The sequence below is a fragment of the Gymnoscopelus microlampas genome, assembly GCF_963454915.1.
Source record: "Gymnoscopelus microlampas genome assembly, chromosome: 17".
In the NCBI taxonomy this organism is placed as follows: Eukaryota; Metazoa; Chordata; class Actinopteri; order Myctophiformes; family Myctophidae; genus Gymnoscopelus; species Gymnoscopelus microlampas.
In genome coordinates this window covers 25732056-25750896 of record NC_139954.1, presented here as the reverse complement: position 1 = coordinate 25750896, position 18841 = coordinate 25732056, and the positions used below count along the sequence as shown (strand labels likewise).

The 18841-nt window shown below is 40.6% G+C and overlaps 1 protein-coding gene across 3 annotated transcripts in view; it reads right to left on the bottom strand.

The window, feature by feature from the left end:
- satb2 (SATB homeobox 2) overlaps positions 1 to 5735 on the bottom strand; it is a 55053-nt gene extending 49318 nt beyond the window's left edge. For 2 of the 3 annotated variants that reach the window (XM_084083867.1, XM_084083868.1), the window contains exon 1: positions 5292 to 5427. The gene's annotated coding sequence lies outside the window, so the exon portion shown is untranslated. Of the gene's footprint in view, positions 1 to 5291 lie in introns of all 3 variants that reach the window. The other variant, XM_084083869.1, reaches the window with a different exon arrangement.
- Positions 5736 to 18841: the final 13106 nt, after the last annotated feature.

Genomic DNA, 18841 nt, shown 5'->3' with positions numbered 1-18841 from the left:
CACACACACACACACACACACACACACACACACACACACAGACAAACACATTCACATACACTCCGCCGCACCAACCACAGCAAGCACGCTACACAGCTTCTCTGCTCTGACACTTCCATGGACCACACACTGACTCACGATGCAGTCACACACATGAGAGACAAATAAGGCCTTGACTGGGACAAACACACGTGCATGCACGCGCGCGTATATGTGCAACAAAGAGACACACACGCGCGTAAATAAGCAGATCCCCCCTCCCTAAAAAAAAAGAGAAAAAGAAACCCAGTCCCAAAATAGTGCTAGAAGCGCACTATTTTGAAGAGATTTAGAGATTAGTAGCCACAGAGTTTTGTGCTGTGCTCTATGAACATGGCCGCTACGTAAAATAAACTTTACTGCAACTGCCCTGTTACATTCCACATCTACACACACACACACACACACACACACACACACACACACACACACACACACACACACACACACACACACACACACACACACACACACACACGCGCGCGCGCGCACGCGCACGCACGCACGCACGCACACACACACGCATGCAGGCACGCACGCACACACACAGATGCCAAACCCATCCACCACAACGTACACCATCCTCGCCAGAAAAGGAATAACTGTGGGGGGAAAGAAAAAAGAGGTTGAAGTGACCCTATAAAGAAACATGGTGGAAAAATAGAAACAGGTCTCATGTCCACTACTTAAATATTTAGTCTTCCGATAGATCGGGCCTTTTAAATGATATGAATCCATCAGCGACATGAATTGTAAGCCGCAGATCGCGAGTGATGATAGATTTAGTCTATCTTTAATGAAGAGCGTGGGGAAGGATGGCTCCCAAGCCCAGATAGAGAAGGAGTATCATTAGTGAGCCTTCTTTCTCCCCACAGACCGTCCCCACTATCTAATCTTCACTTTAATAGCACAGACACACCCTTGATATTATGTGTGAACCGATAACTGGGTTCACACAGGAAAAGGATGAAGAGACAGAGGACAAAAATAAATAAAATAAAAGACGACAGGCATTGGATTGGACATACTGGTGGGTACCTGTTTTGGACACGTCAAGGGGGCAGTTGATATGTTCCTCATTTTCTAAATGGATGGCATTGTTTTAGCAATGTCTATGAGGCAATAAGCCTATATATCCACGGGAATCGGTTCAAAATGTCAAAGGAGAGTTGTGTTTTATTTGTCACATGAACAACATCGTTAGACCAGTGGTTCTCAACCTGTGGGTCAGGACTCCCAGGGGGGTCCCCACAGATGACAGTGAAGTGAGAATTTAAGGTCTTTAAAGACATGTTGTATACCAAAAATAATAAACAAAATTAAAATAAAAAAGATCAATACTGCATCAAACGTAATCAACGAACTATATTATAAAAACATTTGCCAAATTGTCAAATAATATAAGAAAGAGGCAAACAAAAAATAGCCAATCTACAAGCTCATCGCCTCATGTTGCCAGGTGTTGTGCTTGTAGATCGGCTATTTTCACAATATTTATCTGAGTCAAACTTAATGTAATGCCTGAACTCCTACAATTCCAAGTGCTTGTCGGGGTGGGCGGTCCCCAGCTCAAATATGATTATTTTGGGGGGTCACGGCCTGAAAAGGTTGAGAACCACTGGTGTGTATACCACTCACCATAAAGTTACCTAAACATGGACAAGTTCAACCATTGTAATAGGCTATGCGTCTTGTTTGTGCATTATAGCAGAAACAGTCACCAGTGGCACACTGCACATTAAAGCTAAAGCTCCAGTCGGAGAAACCAAAGTAAACGGGAGAAAACGATAGGGGGAAATCATGGTGAAAACGTATGCTTCTTCCCCTCTGTTTTGATACGCACTTTAAAAAGCGTTACAGGTCAGTCAATCCCTTCAGATCCTGCAAAGTGCGCGGGGCTGTGCCAACTCTCAACATCTAAGCAAACTTTAAACAGAGATATCTGGCGTTAATGAAAAAGCTTCACTCATCACATGGACTGAAACGAATTCATTTTTCATCGGGCTTGACACGGAGCTTTTTCTGAAGCTTTTTTTGGGGGGGGGGGGGTCAGTGTGTAGGCCTATTCAACAGGGTTCATCGCCATGCTGGCTTGTGGTGGACATTTTTGTCTACATTTCTTTTTCTCCATGGACACACAAATGAGTGGAATATTACCAAAAACACAAAGAACTATAGCCATACCTTTACAGGTCTGCAACTCTGAGAGTGCACAAATGGTACAGTTGGTTCCATTTGTGCACTCTCAGAGTTAGGGGGGTCCTTGAAAATAAAAAGTTAGTGAACCACTGTCCTAGTGGACTCCTAATGTGCCATAGTGTGTCATAGTAAATCAGTGTCATAAATATAAAGAGGGAAACCTGGAGACTGACATTCAGTAATTGGGTCTTATGATCAAAATAAGAACATTATAATGTTATGTAAAAAACTAAAAATCTAAAATGTGCCACTGACAAGGCCATGTCTTACCACGGACACATATGTCCATGTATGGACACATTTTTGACCCCTGCTATTCAAAGACAGAGAGACAAATGCACAGGAAAAAATGGTCGACGGTGACGTGCTAAACAGGCCTATAGAGACTATGCTATTATTGTCCATGGTAGACCTAGTTTACAAGTCTCCTCTGATGTGTTGTTGTCATGTTGTTTGTGCAAAACTACTTATCTGGGCCATATTCGTGTTACCGTGTTTAATATAAGAGCTGAACAAAGTTCCATCTCTTCAATTCACTATTTAGGCCTATACTCGAGAATGTAATCTCTGGTAAGGATTGCTTTTACTGTTTAGCGGAGCACAAACTATTGCTTTTGACATGATCGTCGAGGAGCGACTGTTTCTCATTTAGCCAGACGCATTTGGCTTCAGTTTGTGTACTGATTACAGAAAGTGGGCATTTGTACTCCAAAAAGTATTCCGCCTGAGACCTGTGCTTTAGCATTTACGTTGACTTTTAACTAATTTGTGCCATGCAATGGTTGCCATTGCAGTGGTGATAACTAACTAAGGCCTACATTTACTCAAGCACTATACTTGAGCACAATTTTGAGGTACTTTTACATTACTGGAGTATTTTCAATTTCAATTACTTTTACTTCTACATCTCAGAGGCAAATATTGTACTTTTTACTCCACTACAATTATTTGAAAACTTGAGTTACTAGTTACTTTGTAGATTTTGATTATTATTACAAAACATAGCCTACATTACCCACTTCAGCCCTTTACACATTTTGGCCAATTGAAAATAGCCGATCTACAAGCTCACAATGCGTCTTGAAGCTGCCTTGTGAGCTTGTACATCTGCTATTTTCAAAAGATTTGTATACATTTGAAAACTTGTGAAATGGGACATTCTGCATAATGAGTACTTTCTACTTTTGGTACTTTAAGTACATTTTGATACCAATACTTTTGTACTTTTACTCAAGTAAATTTTGAATTCCATTGAATAGCATCTTGCACTTTATTTGTGTTCTTATCGGCCAACTATTTCAACACATATCATATCATGCTGCTATAAATCAAGAAAGCTATATTGATCATTTCAGAGTTTGTGTTATACTTGCATGCTCGTCGTAGCCTATACAAAGAAGCCTAACTTTTGCGTAACATTTAATGTTACACTTGCACTTAATAACCCTCATGCTCCCTAAATACTTTTTATTTATGATTATGTTCCTATAGCTTGCTTGACGTGTTTCTTCATACTTCTCACTTACGAAAATGAAAATGTTAATTAGTAACTCCTTCAACACCTTTTGGAGCAATGGTTCAGAAATAAATTAAAAAGTTAAACAGTGGACAGCATTTTCGTAATTTAGTGACGCACGCTTGTTTATTTTTTAAGAAAATCATTTATTTCCTTTGAACTATTATATTAATTGAATTCTGTCCAGATCTCTCTCTCTCTATCTCTCTCTCTCTCTCTCTCTCTCACACACACACACACACACACACACACACACACACACACACACACACACACACACACACACACACACACACACACACACACACACACACACACACACACACACACACAATTATTGATCAAATCATAACATTAATAATGATGATAATAATAATAATCCTAATTTAGAGGAAATGATTTAGGTGTTTCTATTTATTTATTTGTTTCTTTGCTGTTGTTGTTATTGTTGTTGTTGTTTGGGAAGGGGTATAAAACCTGGTACTTTGAAGGAGCATAGATAGTCCTATTTTCTAACCTACATCACTAAACATAATATTGGCCTTACACCTCAACATTCTAGTAGCAGCTGCTATTACAATTAAAGTTCTGCATTATAACTGTTCTGTTGTTTCATTGCTGAAGTTTAAGTGCAGATATTCATAAACAGAATGAAGTTTTAGTATAACTAAAAACAAAACAAAAAGCTATAAAACTATAGGCCTGCAAAGGCTAATTAACAACCCACTGCAAAGATGTAATCACAATAGCTAGGTAACTAGAGTTAAACAAAAGAAAACAATATTAAATATTATAAGCACTATACCATAATTGTAAAAACATTTAAACTTTGTTGTAACTGTTAAAAGTAGCGTTAGTTTTAAGAATATTGTTAAGACTTGTTCTACTAATACTGATAATACTAATACTATACTACTACTCCTACTACTACTACTACTAATAATAATATAATAATAATAATCATAATGATAATCAATATTAATGATAATGATGATAATAATACTAATAATTGTTTTGTGAACACAATTCTAAAAATTTAAATAAATATTCAAAATATTAATAATAATCCCATTGGAATTATATTATTAATATTATTGTTGTTGTTTTTATTATTATTATCATTAGTAGTAGTAGTATTAGTATTATTATTAGCCAATTATTATTATTATTATTATTAATAAGTGTAATAATAATAATAATTGAGCCTATTGGATTGCAACTTGGAAAGGGGACTCTATGAGCAGGTGATCATTGTTATTATCATTATTAGGCTATATTGTTAGCAATCTTTACCTCTTAATTTGTAATTATTAACTGACCCAAGTTATTGGCAATAGACTATTGATTGTCACGTTCCAGATGCTCTGGTTTTCTCCCACATTTCACATTGCGAGGGCACTGAGTAGCAGAGTTGCACCACTTACAGACAAGCATGCTATCATAAATATAAGAGACTACGTCGAGAATTTCTTCAAATTGATGGTGGGTGAGTGAGTGTGGAGTGCGCTGGCTGGCAATGTTCTCCTGTTGTACTCACTGTTTATGGCGTGTCTGTATCGCTGCTGCCCGAGGCTCTGTCCATTGATCAAAAGTATCGAATCCAGGGCTGAGCTGAATGGGGTTCGTGGATGGACCGCGGTCAGGGACCTGATCAGTCCACGCACACACACTTCTCCGTGGAGAACCGAGCGGAGCGGATCGGCGTGCGAGAAAGAACGGAGACGATCGGACACCGAGATGGACGAATGCGCGTGGCTTATCGTCTGTGGAAAAGTAGTGGTGAGTGAGAGATGGAGCGAGAGAGAGAGAGAGAGAGAGAGAGAGAGAGAGAGAGAGAGAGAGAGAGAGAGAGAGAGAGAGAGAGAGAGAGAGACTTTCTCAAACCCAGTGGCTTGACTTGGCTGTGGTGTCGCGGGGACCCTCGCTGGACATGAGCACAGTATGGAAGCCTTTAACTTGATGCGTGTAAAAACTGGAATATTTGCTGTCGCAGCGACTCACTCGTTTCGTCCTTTCCTTCTCTAAAGCACGATTAGGAATCTATGGCACCGAACTGTCCTCCTCTGAACTCATGGCTTCATCAACAACACAAGTAGAAGAAAGAAAGCGCGCAACGCAGTAGAATAAACGATCAGGAAATGCTCGCGTAAAAAACAACTTGGTGGATGATGGACCCCGAAACAAAGCTGCGACCAAAAACATCAATAAGCAGATGTTTATCGATAACGGTGTAATGATCGGTGAAAAGGGCACAACAAGCGGAGTGTGTCACTTTCAATCTTTCTCGTGCCAACGGGCGCGCTGACTGACAGCCAGGCAGCGGGTTGAGGGCGGAGGGAGGCGAGGAGGAGAGAGAGAGGGGAGGAGAGAGAGAGAGAGAGAGAGAGAGAGAGAGAGAGAGAGAGAGAGAGAGAGAGAGAGAGAGAGAGAGAGAGAGAGAGAGGAACCGCGCTGGAGTGGGTGGGAGGGAGGGAGGGAGGGGGTACGGGGGCGTCAAAACCAATTTGACCTTTGGCAAGCATTTTGTGGGCTCTATCTCGCTAAGGTTATATGGGCCAGTGGTTCTCAACCTGTGGGTCGGGACCCCCAGAGGGGTCCCCTCCCACATGATTGGGGGGGGGGGTCCCCCAGATGACAGTGAAGTGACCTTTTTAGGACTTAATAAAAGTAATGAAAAAAGACCATGACGGCATCAAAGGTAATCAACAAACTATACTATAAAAACGGGTCAAACATTAGCCAAATTGTCAAATAATATAAGAAATATAGGCAAACAATGTGAAAATAGCAGATCTACAAGCTGGGCTTGTAGATCTGCTATTAGGAGTAGGAGTTGAGGCATTTTATACCGAGTCAAAATGCCTCAACTCCTACAATTCCAACTTGTAGGCTACTTGTCAGAGTGTGTGTGTGGGGGGGGGGGTCCCGGGGGGGGGGGTCCCAGTTCAAATATGTTTTTTTGGGGGGGTCACGGCCTGAAAAGTTTGAGAAACCACTGCTATAGGCTATATTAAAGTAGGCTAAATGAGATAACTTTCCATTAAAATATTCACATATTGTGGCAATTCAACACTATTCTTATTTCTATTTGATTGCTTTATAGCCAAGAACATATCTCTCTGTTCTGTCTCCATATACTAATTAATACTCCCCAGATATGCCAGTATCATCCTATATAGATAATACGTCCAAGTTGAAGTCCATGCCACTGATATATGTTAATAAGTAGCCTAATAATATAGATGATACTCTCTCTCTCTCTCTCTCTCTCTCTCTCTCTCTCTCTCTCTCTCTCTCTCTCTCTCTCTCTCTCTCTCTCTCTCTCTCTCTCTCTCTCTCACACACACACACACACACACACACACACACACACACACACACACACACACACACACACACACACACACACACACACACACACACACACACACACACACACACACACACACACACACACACACACACACACACACACACACACACACACACACACACACACACACACACACGCACACTTTTAATAGATGCCCTGTGTCAATACAACAGCAGTTCACTGTTGGGTGATACAGTTAATGATAAACCTGCAACTTTATAGACAGATGTCACTGCGTGGGGTTTAATAGATAAGAGGAATCGGAGGTCAAATGGCATTGAAGAAAAGGCCTGTGTTGATGTCTGCTCACTGCAAATGCACGTTGAACTGCATGCCCACACCTAAACATTTTGTTTGGCCGACTTCATAGCTATATGTTGCATTTTCTTCTGATCTGATATGGTTTATTGCCCTTAGCCTATATCTCAGGGTGTTATCAGGCCTGAGGCCGATTTCTACAAATGTCTTTTAAATCCTGAAATAAAAAGTGGTTCTCAAACCTTTTCATGTCAATGACCCCCAAAATGATATGTATTTGGCCGCGGACCCCCCCATCTCAAAATATTTTGTTCCAGGGACCCCCAGAAGCAAATATTAAGAGTTACAAATGTTCGCTTTAAAGATATATATATATATATATATATATATTCAAAGCTAGAAATAGCATTCAAAAATAGCAGATCTACAAGCTCATCGAGTGCTGCGCTATGAGCTTGTATATCTGCTATTTTTGAATAGCCAAAGAAATCTAAAATGACACAGATGCTTTCCCGATCTTAATGGGTTTTAATTGCAAATTCACTTCAGTCTTGTGCCTACGGTAATCTATAACAAGGGAGTCTTTCAAGCTCCTTTTAACGAGAGCATGCGCAACAGAATTGAGCAAGTCAAGACAAATTAGGTTACAGGTTTGCACATCTGCAATAAATGTGTCCACGGTTCTCCGTTTTTTAAACCGGTCTGTAACCAATCGTTGAGATGATGGTCCCACGACGAGAGCCAGTGAAGAAAGGTATACAGTAAAATCCTCCGTGTTCATTTTACTCAGAAGGCAACAAAAGTGTAAAAAATGGACCCACTTTCAGATTTATGGAGGATTTTTGCTGTGCAGGATGGATTACAGCAGTGGTTCTCAATCAGTGGTCCGGGACCACCAGTGGTCCTTGACGGGTGGTCCCCAGCTAAATGGGAGAGTTGGTGACCAAACCAACCCTTGTAGATCTTTAACTCTTCATCGTACCCTCTCAAGAGTTAAATTATTGTTAAATATCTGTATTACTTAATTAAAGAATTGTTATTTTGATCAACGTTTGCCTGTTATCTCTCCTACCACATCAATACAGCATGGAATTGTGGACAAATGATAACAAAATATTCTACGTTTTGGGTCTGAGAGGCTAAATCTCATCAAATGGTCGTCCGTGGCTCAAATGGCGAATAAATAATGGACCTTGATATGAAAAAGTTACTTGGAAACCACTGGATTATTACAGCATCTTCTTGTTGGCTTGCATATTCAGCACGTGGATGGGAAAACAAACAGGGGCCACTGGCGTGTCCGGGATCACTTCCACGTGTGTGCTGTAGTCTGTGCGTCGCCGGCCAGTCTCAGAAAGACAGTGTGCACGTAGCACACACTCTCGGTGCGAGAGGAATCCACTTTGATTGTTATAGGAGCACATCCTTGCTCCATGCAGTACCGGATCAGTCTGCTTTCATTTGCATCTTTAAAACATGGACATTTTTACCTTAAGAATGCGAAAAATTGAATTTGCACTCATTTACCACAAAATAATTTGGCTAGCTAACTGTTTCTCTACTCTACAGAGCTTCCATCCTTAATTGCTTGTCAATTAAGGCAAGCAATTGCCTTAATTGATATCCTATCTTATACCCTATCTAGATCATTGGTTCTATACCTGCACCATATTTTATACTTTGGCTATTCAAAAATAGCAGATATACAAGCTCATATATAGCACGTCACTTCGTGCTGCGCTATGAGCTTTAGATCTACTATTTCTGAAAAATATCAAAATATTTTTGAGAGGGGGGGTCCGCAGCCAAATAAATATAATTTTGGGGGTCCTTGACATGAAAAAGTTTGAGAACCACTGATCTAGATATCCTCCTATCTTATACCCTATCTTACCCTTACCCCTTTGAAAAGCAAAAGTCATGCATGACAATTCGCTGCGGCTGTTGGACAGTTTGAGGCGGCTACTCTTGCATTCATTCGTTGGGTGCATGGAAGGGGCCAGGAGCGTTCATCCGATGCTCGTTGCTCGTTCGTTATTAAATATGATGATAGCCTCTAATGGTGGCAAATGATGCCGCTGTGGGCAAGAGACTGGTCAGCATGCAGTGTACAGCTGTGTCGTTATGATTGATTTGACTGCAGTTTCATAAGGTTTATAGGCCGGGTAAGGGTTATAAGGTAAGACATGGCAGGTCAATGCAGTGTCTCAGTGTGTGTGTGTGTGTGTGTGTGTGTGTGTGTGTGTGTGTGTGTGTGTGTGTGTGTGTGTGTGTGTGTGTGCGCGTGTGTGCGTGTGTGCGTGCGTGCGTGCGTGCGTGCGTGCGTGCGTGCGTGCGTGCGTGTGTGTGTGTGTTTGTGTATGTGTGTGAAAATTAGTGTTGGGAATTACACTCGGAGTTTGCAGTGAGGCTACATGTGGCATTTACAAGTCACACACCAGTGATTTTGACTTAGCCACAAAATGCCTTTTAAGGCTTAAAATAGGCGTGGTAAACAGCATTTTAAATCGTTATTTCTCACCGTATACGAGTTGTTCAAAACAATGTGTCTGCGGTTTTTGGAGAAGGCAACATTTGTCAGTTTTTACACGGCAAACCTTTTCACAATTTTGAGAGGCAAGAGCATTCTTTAGTTTACAAAAATAAAGGACATGAGTCAGACATGTATAAGCTTAGGTATATAAGCTTGCAATTAACCATCTAATTAACCACATTTTTTTAAATTAAATCACCCAGCTGGTGTTATTTGAAGTGAGGCAAATATTGTAGGCCTACTTTTACTCCAATACAATTATTTGAAAACTTTAGTTACTGGTTACTTTGCAGATATAAATTATTATATTATATTATATATACTATACATATACTTTAGCCTTATTTTATACATAGGCTATTTGAAAATAGCCGATCTACAAGCTCACAATGTGTCATGATGCTGTGAGCTTATAGATCTGCTATTAACATTTTAGTACTTTTACTTTGGTACTTTAATGTCAGGGATTCAACGCAACATATTACATCTTGGCATCTGTTGTTCTGAAGGGTGGGTGTAGGTTTGACCATGTGATCTTTTTTTATTTTCGTCAGTGAAAGGATATGCCACGTTGTGTCAATTACATTATTTCGATTAATTTGTTTATGCTTCAGTCCCGCACAGGCTATTAGCTCGCAGACGCATAACAGAGGTGCATGCAGTTTCGTTTCAACTCAGGAAAATATAGGTTTTTACTTAAAAAAAAAAACAGGGCTAAATATTTTATTATGGCGTCATACCTGCTGTTTTAACCTTCTCCTGCAGCCACGCGCTTTTCAAGAAAGACAACATATAGGCTACAGGAAACGTATACATACAGCCTTTAAGCAAAACATTATACTTTTAACATTTATATTAAAATAAATAAAAGCAGATTGATTACATTAAAAAAAATATGATAAGCTCCACAATGGTTGATCAACACATTGACATTTGTCGGGAATAGAAAATATTTACATATGGAAAATATAGGGATTATTAGATAATATGCATGGTGGACAGTGGACACAAGTCAAATGTACAAATGTGGCTTCATTCTGGAGAGGAGGACACTTAGATGCAATGAAGCGAATGTGGTTCACAGCAGGGTATTTATTTATCCAAGGACATGTTTTGAAAACGGCATCATGTGCATTGCGCCTCATCGTGCAAAACCATTCCTTGGTAAAGCAGAGGTTGTGAATTATTTAAACCTAGTTAAGAAATCCGTTGCCTACAGAGCTTCTCGTGCGCTCTCCCACAGTATAACTATAAATGGTTCTCAACCTGTGGGTCGGGACCCCCTGGGAGTCCCAAACATGATTTTGAGAGGGTCCCCAGATGACAGTGAATTGACAATTTAAGGACTTTTAAGACCTTTTAGGACAAAAAAAAGAAGAGATAGAAAGTAATGAAAAAGACAATTACGGCATCAAAAGTAACCAACAAACTATAAGCCAATTATAAAAACTGGTGAAACATTGGCCAAATTATCAAAACAATATATAAGAAAGAGGCAAACATTGTGAAATTAGCCAATCTACAAGCTCATTGCCTCACAACACCAGGCAGATCTGCTATTTTCACAGTATTTATCCGTGGAACGGTGGAACCGAGTCAAAATTCCTAGTGCTTGTCAAGGTGTGTGGGGGAATAACTCCTATAAAACAGGAATAACTCATATTCCTATTCTTTCTGTTTCTTGGGGAACTGGGAACCTAGAATTCTATATAAACTGTTGCTCAGAGGGAACGTATACAGCACCATGGGAGTCCTCGCTCATGAGCTCAAACAAGCGTGAAACTTAACAATGCCGTGAAACAAATAAAAAATGCATCGCTACAATAGCCACAATGGAAAACTAATTCAGAGGTATCGTATGAATAATTGAAATGTGCAATATCTCTAAAGCTTTTGTGCAACATGGTAGTAATGAGGCAGTTATAGAATTATTGGGCCCAAAGCAAAGCGTCTTCGGCTAAAGACAAGACGCCGTGTGTGTGTGTGTGTGTGTGTGTGTGTGTGTGTGTGTGTGTGTGTGTGTGTGTGTGTGTGTGTGTGTGTGTGTGTGTGTGTGTGTGTGTGTGTGTGTGCACACACGTGCATGCATGTGTGTGTGCGTGCGTGCCTGTGTGTGCGTGTGCGTGTGCGTGTGTGTGTGTGTGTGTGTGTGTGTGTGTGTGTGTGTGTGTGTGTGTGTGTGTGTGAGAGAGAGAGAGAGAGAGAGAGAGAGAGAGAGAGAGAGAGAGAGAGAGAGAGAGAGAGAGAGAGAGAGAGAGAGAGAGAGAGAGAGAGAGAGAGAGAGAGAGAGAGAGACTGCACGCACACACACGTATGTATCCAAAGACATATGATCCGAGGTATAAGAGCTTGAAGATGGGGGGCCTGTTTATGGAGAATAAACGGGGCTTCATGTTGCGACCGTTTTGGAGCGACTGGCTGGTCTCTGCATGTCATCTCTGTGCACCTCAGAGCTGCCTGCGTCACTCCAGCCTCCAAAATAAGAATAACATGCTTTTATTTATTTCACATCGAAGGGCCAGGTCAATTTATAGAAAGTGATCCAATGACTATACACAGAGCAGACCTCCGGCACAAAGCTCATTTCAAATTCAAAAAGTCAGCAGAATAATTTAGAGAAGAATGCATCTGGTATGTGTCAAGCCAAATGCAGCATTAATAGTCATAGTGATTGTTTTTTTTTTAGTCCTGCATGGGCAATAACAGCAATTCGATTAGAGGTGCATTTTACACGAAAGACTGTGCATCTTTATCTGCACTGGGACATGGACCCCCTAGCTGAGAGAGATGAAGCAGGGACCCCCTCTATGTTGTATAAAATTGAGTTGTTTTTTTTTACTTGGTCCGCTCTTTTTTTCCCTCTACACCCTCTTTGCCAAAACATAGCCGATCTACAAGCTCACAACACCTGGCACTGCAAGGCCTTGTGAGCTTGTAAATCGGTTATTTTTGGCTAAAGTTATCCTCAGAAAAGGGATGCTTGGGTTCAAGTGGTTAATCATATAATCATATAAAAATCATATCACACAAAGATTTGGCGGCTCCCCTGTAATAACTCTGAGGACTATGGGGTCCCACCCCGGACCCCCTGTTGAAGACGACCCCTGGTTTAGTTCATCACGGAGGTATAATACCTTTCTCTGAAGTTTTCACCTTGACAAATGATGAGCTGAGACGCATCACTTGTGTAAACAGCGCGACTGTGTGGCGAAGGGAAGAAGAATGGGTGCAGTCAGTGCCGACTAATGGTTCTCAAACTTTTACATTTCAAGTTGTCCCTTTAACTCTGACGGTATACAAATGGAACCAATGGACCCGTTAGCGTTCATTTGGCTTCATTTGTCTATAGCCTACTGTCAGAGTTACAGACTTGTAAGGGTCAATTTAGACCCCCCCCCCCCAAAGGAACCCAGAGAGTCCCTGGAACCCACTTTGAGAGGACTAGGCTATTGACCGAATTGATTTTTCGTGTCGATTTATAGACATTTGAGATGAAAACTTTTTGTCGCGGATTTCAGAAGGCTACCAACCCTATAACAGAATATATGGCTATTTGATTCATCACGTAATAATAGTGCTCTTCTAGGAATTAGAGATAGCTGTGTTAACAATTTTGCAAGAAATTATATTGCACGTGGTAAGGCGTGTGGATGGGATATTTTAACGTAATTTATTTGACAGTATATTTTGTAAGGGTTTTAAATCCTCCCTTTGTAGAAATTGTTGCAGCCCATTCAGTTTTTGTTTTTTTTGCATTCCTAAGCCAATAATTTGATGACCATTGAGTGTCCTACTGACTGATCATGACCAAGTCATCAAATTATTGCCACAGGAATCTAAGTCGATTTTTGGGTGAACTACTCCTTTAAGAAGCCTGTGACTGCTGCAGAGTTCACACTCCCAATATTCTGATCTTGCTTAAACCAATGATCAATGTGATACAGTGCATATTTGAAGCCTATTTGAATATTTAACAGCAAAACTGCTTGTTCTGTTTTGTTTAGTTTACTCCAACAGCTTCCTATGTGTTTACGTGCACGAAATTCTCACATTTTTGCCTCACTGTTGAACTTGGAGAGTCTTTTTTTTCTCCTTTTTTTGCGATATAGCCTATATCGTGTGTTGGGCAAGTCATGGAGAGTAAAATGCCAAGTTGCTTACCGAAGACCATACGCCAAGATATGAAGTAAATTATCTTATGACCAACTTGGTGAAACACTGTAAGTAGAGTGTGGCAGCCTGTCATAACCGAGAAGTGAGCGATTATTATGGGAGGAGAAATGGAGAACTGTTTTAGATAACTACACAACTAACGAAATTCCAGTACCCTATAAACGTAAAATCAAACAAGTTGTTGTAGTAATACTAATACTAATACTAATAATAGTAATAATAATAATAATAATAATAATAATAATAATAATAATAATAATAATAATAATAATAATAATCATTATAATAATAATAATCATAACCACAATCATAATAATCATAATAATACATTATTGTTAATGTAATAATAATAATAATAATAATAATAATAATAATTATCATTATTATTATTATTATTATTATTATTATTATTATTATTATTATTATTAGGGTTTAGAATTATTTTATGCGCTGGTACAAACCAGCTAGTTTTACACGGTGGTGTGTCATGGCTTAAATCAGTTTTAATTGAAAAGGAAGGTAACTAACGCATAACGAATGACAGACGTACCATGCAAAACAGACAATTAAACAAAATCTAACTAAAATAAATACATATTGTGCAGGACACCAGTTTCTTAACCTTTTTTCCACAGTCTTGATTGGCGCAAATCAATCACGATTTAAAACATGCCGGTTTACAAGTAGACTATGAACAAAATTGATCATCCAATATGTTTAATTAGTATCCATTGTTAATCACGTTTAATGAGCCATTTGTATGTTAGTCCAGAAAGAGAAATTAAACACCTTATATACAGCGGATGATAAACTTCTCTTTCTCTATTGAGATATAAACCCTCGTCGCAGCGCGCTTGATGTAACCAGACAGGTTTTTACAATAATTTGGGGCTGGCGGTTTAAATGGCTTGTTTTTAAAGGATGTATCTAGTTTCCGTTAAGGATTAATTTGTCTTTTAAACGGCATTTGAATAGACACGGTGGCAGTTGGAGCGCACCTTCAGCCCTTTTCCAAATTGCTTCCATACAGAGGTCACGACTCACAGTCCATTATTGCTGCTTCTCACCATTTTTCACTGGATCGCTTTTGCTCTCGCGACAAGCTCTGGTAATCTATAGGACTTCAAGCTTCAAGCCAGTCATCAAAGATAAGTAATTGACCACAAGTAAACGCAATTGTTTTATTGATTACCTAATCTTAATCTCTTAGGCTACATAAATAATGCATAGCTATAGCCTACAGTAGCATTATCAGTAGCCTATTATTATTATTATAGATTTATTACCGAATTATTATTATTAGTATTATTATTAGTATTATTATTATTATTGTTGTTATTATCGTTGGTGTTTAGTATAGGGCCTGCGTCCTATTATTTTAATTTAAACTACAGCCAATGAGGAATAAATAGTCCTCTGACAGACAACAATCATGCTAATTACATCTTCAAAGACAACACCAGCACCACCAGCGTGCATAGAATTTATCTTATTATTCGTATTAAATTAGCCAATTAACTCAGTCTTTGCTGGGTTTTTACCATTACATTGTTGACTTAGTTATTCTAATATAAGTCTAATTATAGCTGATATAATAAGACATAAAAAGCATAGTGATTTTCACCACTACTGATCACGTAAAATGGGAAGACATCATGCGCATGCAAAGGTTGCCCATCTCTGCCTATAGGCTGCGCTAAAAAAAAAGACTTCAATTAGATTAATTGATGATAATAAATCTAAATAAGGCGCTAATGTTTTAATGTCCCCTTTAGACTACTTAATCCTTGATCCATTTAGGCCCGGAAATTTGACTCAATTTTGTAAATCTATCCCCCCAAAAATATTGAACAAACCTGGCACTGAGGCTTGGCTAAAAAGGCCTGAGACAAAGTGCAGTTTAAGTTTGACTGTATTTTTCAAGCAGAATGTGCTTATCGGAGACAACAGTAATCTTGTTACGCCTATCTCAACCTCTCAAGGTTCAGCCATTAGAGAGCTATAGAAATGCAACAAAGAGGATTGTTTTCCTCCTTGGTATAAAAGCCATAGCCCTGCACCGACGGCCTCTTTCCTCCATAGAACTTCTTACCTGAAATCAAATACGTCTGACCTAAACGAGGAGGGAGAGAGAGAGTTGTTAGCGTCAGCACTCTGCACTATGTCATTGGGCAGAAGTATTTGACAGTTGGAATTATCTGTAAATACTTCATTAAACTGTGTAGGAGTTCCCCCTTGTGCCTCATGGTCCACTTCTGGTAAGATTTACAAATGATAACATAAACACTCTGTAAAAAAAGAAAAAGGGAAAGAAATTCAATTCGCGTTTGAGAGGATCGGAGGAGGGGAGAGAGAGCGGGGAGAATGTGATCGGGGCCCATTAGCAACAAAACAGCGGAGGTCGCGTAATGAGGTTTGGAAAGTGTGTTCAGTGTTTGGGCCAGGGTTTACTTGACCCGCTGGAGGGATTGTCTTCCAAATGGACGCCGTGCCAGAAGTGAGCTGAGCTGTCCAGGAATTCACCCCTCGCTCCCTAGGTTGTATAAAAACCTGTTAAGAAATGTGGAAAAGAATAGGCTATCTGGGGTTCTCAGTGTTCTCCTTGTCAAGTGAGACAGACAGATAGGCAAACCTTCCAAAAAGGCTATGCCTAATTCGACTCTAACTTGGCCCTAATATACTACCACAATGAAATGCAATTCTGCTCTGCCAGTCAGCTGTTTATGCTACGAAATTGTCCTTGATAGAAACTGATTTCTCTCCCCCAAAATACAAGCAGCCAAATTAGGCACTTCGTCTGGCTAACAGACAGGACTGTCTTAAAACCAAGGACACTGTGTGGATTACTTGTGAAAAGAAAATCTCATGGGGGCAGTGGGAGACTTTAGGCTATATAGGCAGACTGTGAAGTCACTCCACGCCCAGTGGTCACCATGTTCCAAAGCAGCAAGCAGGCTGACACAATCAGATATACTATACGTTATACCCATGTCAACCTGTCTGTAGCAATAACACAGAGGCAGTGCCATACCTATAAGAACCCAAAGCCAAAGACAGCCTGATGTCTGAAGGAAATGGAAAGTGATACGCTTGTAACATAGGAGACAGACAAAAGTAACACACAGTAAAATCCCCAGTGTTAATTTTACTCAGAGAGTTACACTTTTTTTTATAGAGAGAAGGGAAGGTATGGAGAAGGGGAGGAGGGGGGAGATTGTATCTTCATCAAGGAAGGTCAGGGAAGAGGAGGAAGTTGTTTATAACAACTGATGCTGTTGCAAATTGAAGCAGGGAAAAAAATAAACTGACTGAGGCTCAGAGTCCACCGCATAGACTATATAGGCACGCATGCCATGCACACGCACGCACGCACGCACGCACGCACGCACGCACGCACGCACGCACGCACGCACGCACGCACGCACGCACGCACGCACGCACACACACACACACACACACACCTACCATGATCCACCCAGGTCCCCATGGGCTGCTTGGATTGAGTCATCTACGGTCACCTCTTTGAATGTCTCGTGTACAAATTCTTGTCTCAGACTCCATCAAGGACCTGGACAAGACAACGGCCTTGTGGGTAAACAATGGCGAGGGGCGAAGGATGGTTTCGCTTTGCAGATCCCCCTGGAATGGGTGGAGCCTGTGGATTCAAAGCAACTGTCAATCATTTACTGTCAAACACCAATGAGGAAGCCTTTACTCACAAAGTAAACCCCTTTGATTTGTGTAAAAGTGGTAAATGATTAAGACATGACTGTAGCCAACCCCTTCTTTTCTAATGTGTGTCTATGTCTGTGTGTGTGTGCGCGTGCACGCAAGTGCGTGCGTGCAAGTATGTGTTTGTGTGGGTGGATGCGTATACTTGCATGTATGTTTGTGTTTGTTTGTCTATGGACAGTCTGCAATGCTTATCTTTCGTTCAAATAACCTGTGTATGTGCGTGTGCGTGTGTGTGCGTGTGTGTGCGTGTGTGTGCGTGTGTGTGCGTGTGTGTGTGTGTCTGTGTGTGTGTGTGTGTGCATGCGTGCATGTCAGTGTGATAGTGATCTGGCCTGCTGTGTGCAGAGTGTAGGGTCAGAGGTGAACTCAGGGCTGTGATCTTGTGTTTGTTATTGCTATGCTGCCCTTGGACAGGTTAACATAGCCCACAGCACCGACTGGTGGTGCACTTCCTCTGACACACACACACACACACACACACACACACACACACACACACACACACACACACACACACACACACACACACACACACACACACACACACACACACACACACAGGCTCTATAAGAGAGTGCTGAGGGTCACTTACAAGTGTGTTGATAGGCTCTGGGTCAGCTAATCTAAACTGGTGAAATGTTACCCCACTACAGGGATGAGTGAAGCCAAAACAGACCCACTACTGGCCCTAATGTTCAGGTGGGAGAGAACATGTGCTAAAACAGGTCCGTAAATGACATCAACAACTTTACAGAGGTGGTGATGGGTCAACTAGCAAATGTGGTGGATGATTTTGTACCCAAGGTGAAAGTTAAGTTAGCCATGGGTCGATAGATCCCTCTGTGTTACTCTGAAAGTGTATACCGCTGCTTATAATGTGGGGCTTGTGTCTGGAGACACAATGGAATACAGAGCTTCCTAGTGGCTAATGGGTAATGGTCAATAGATGATGCCAAGCAGCATTATAAGGACAATGTGGAAACTCAATACCAACAGACTGATTCACGATGGCAGT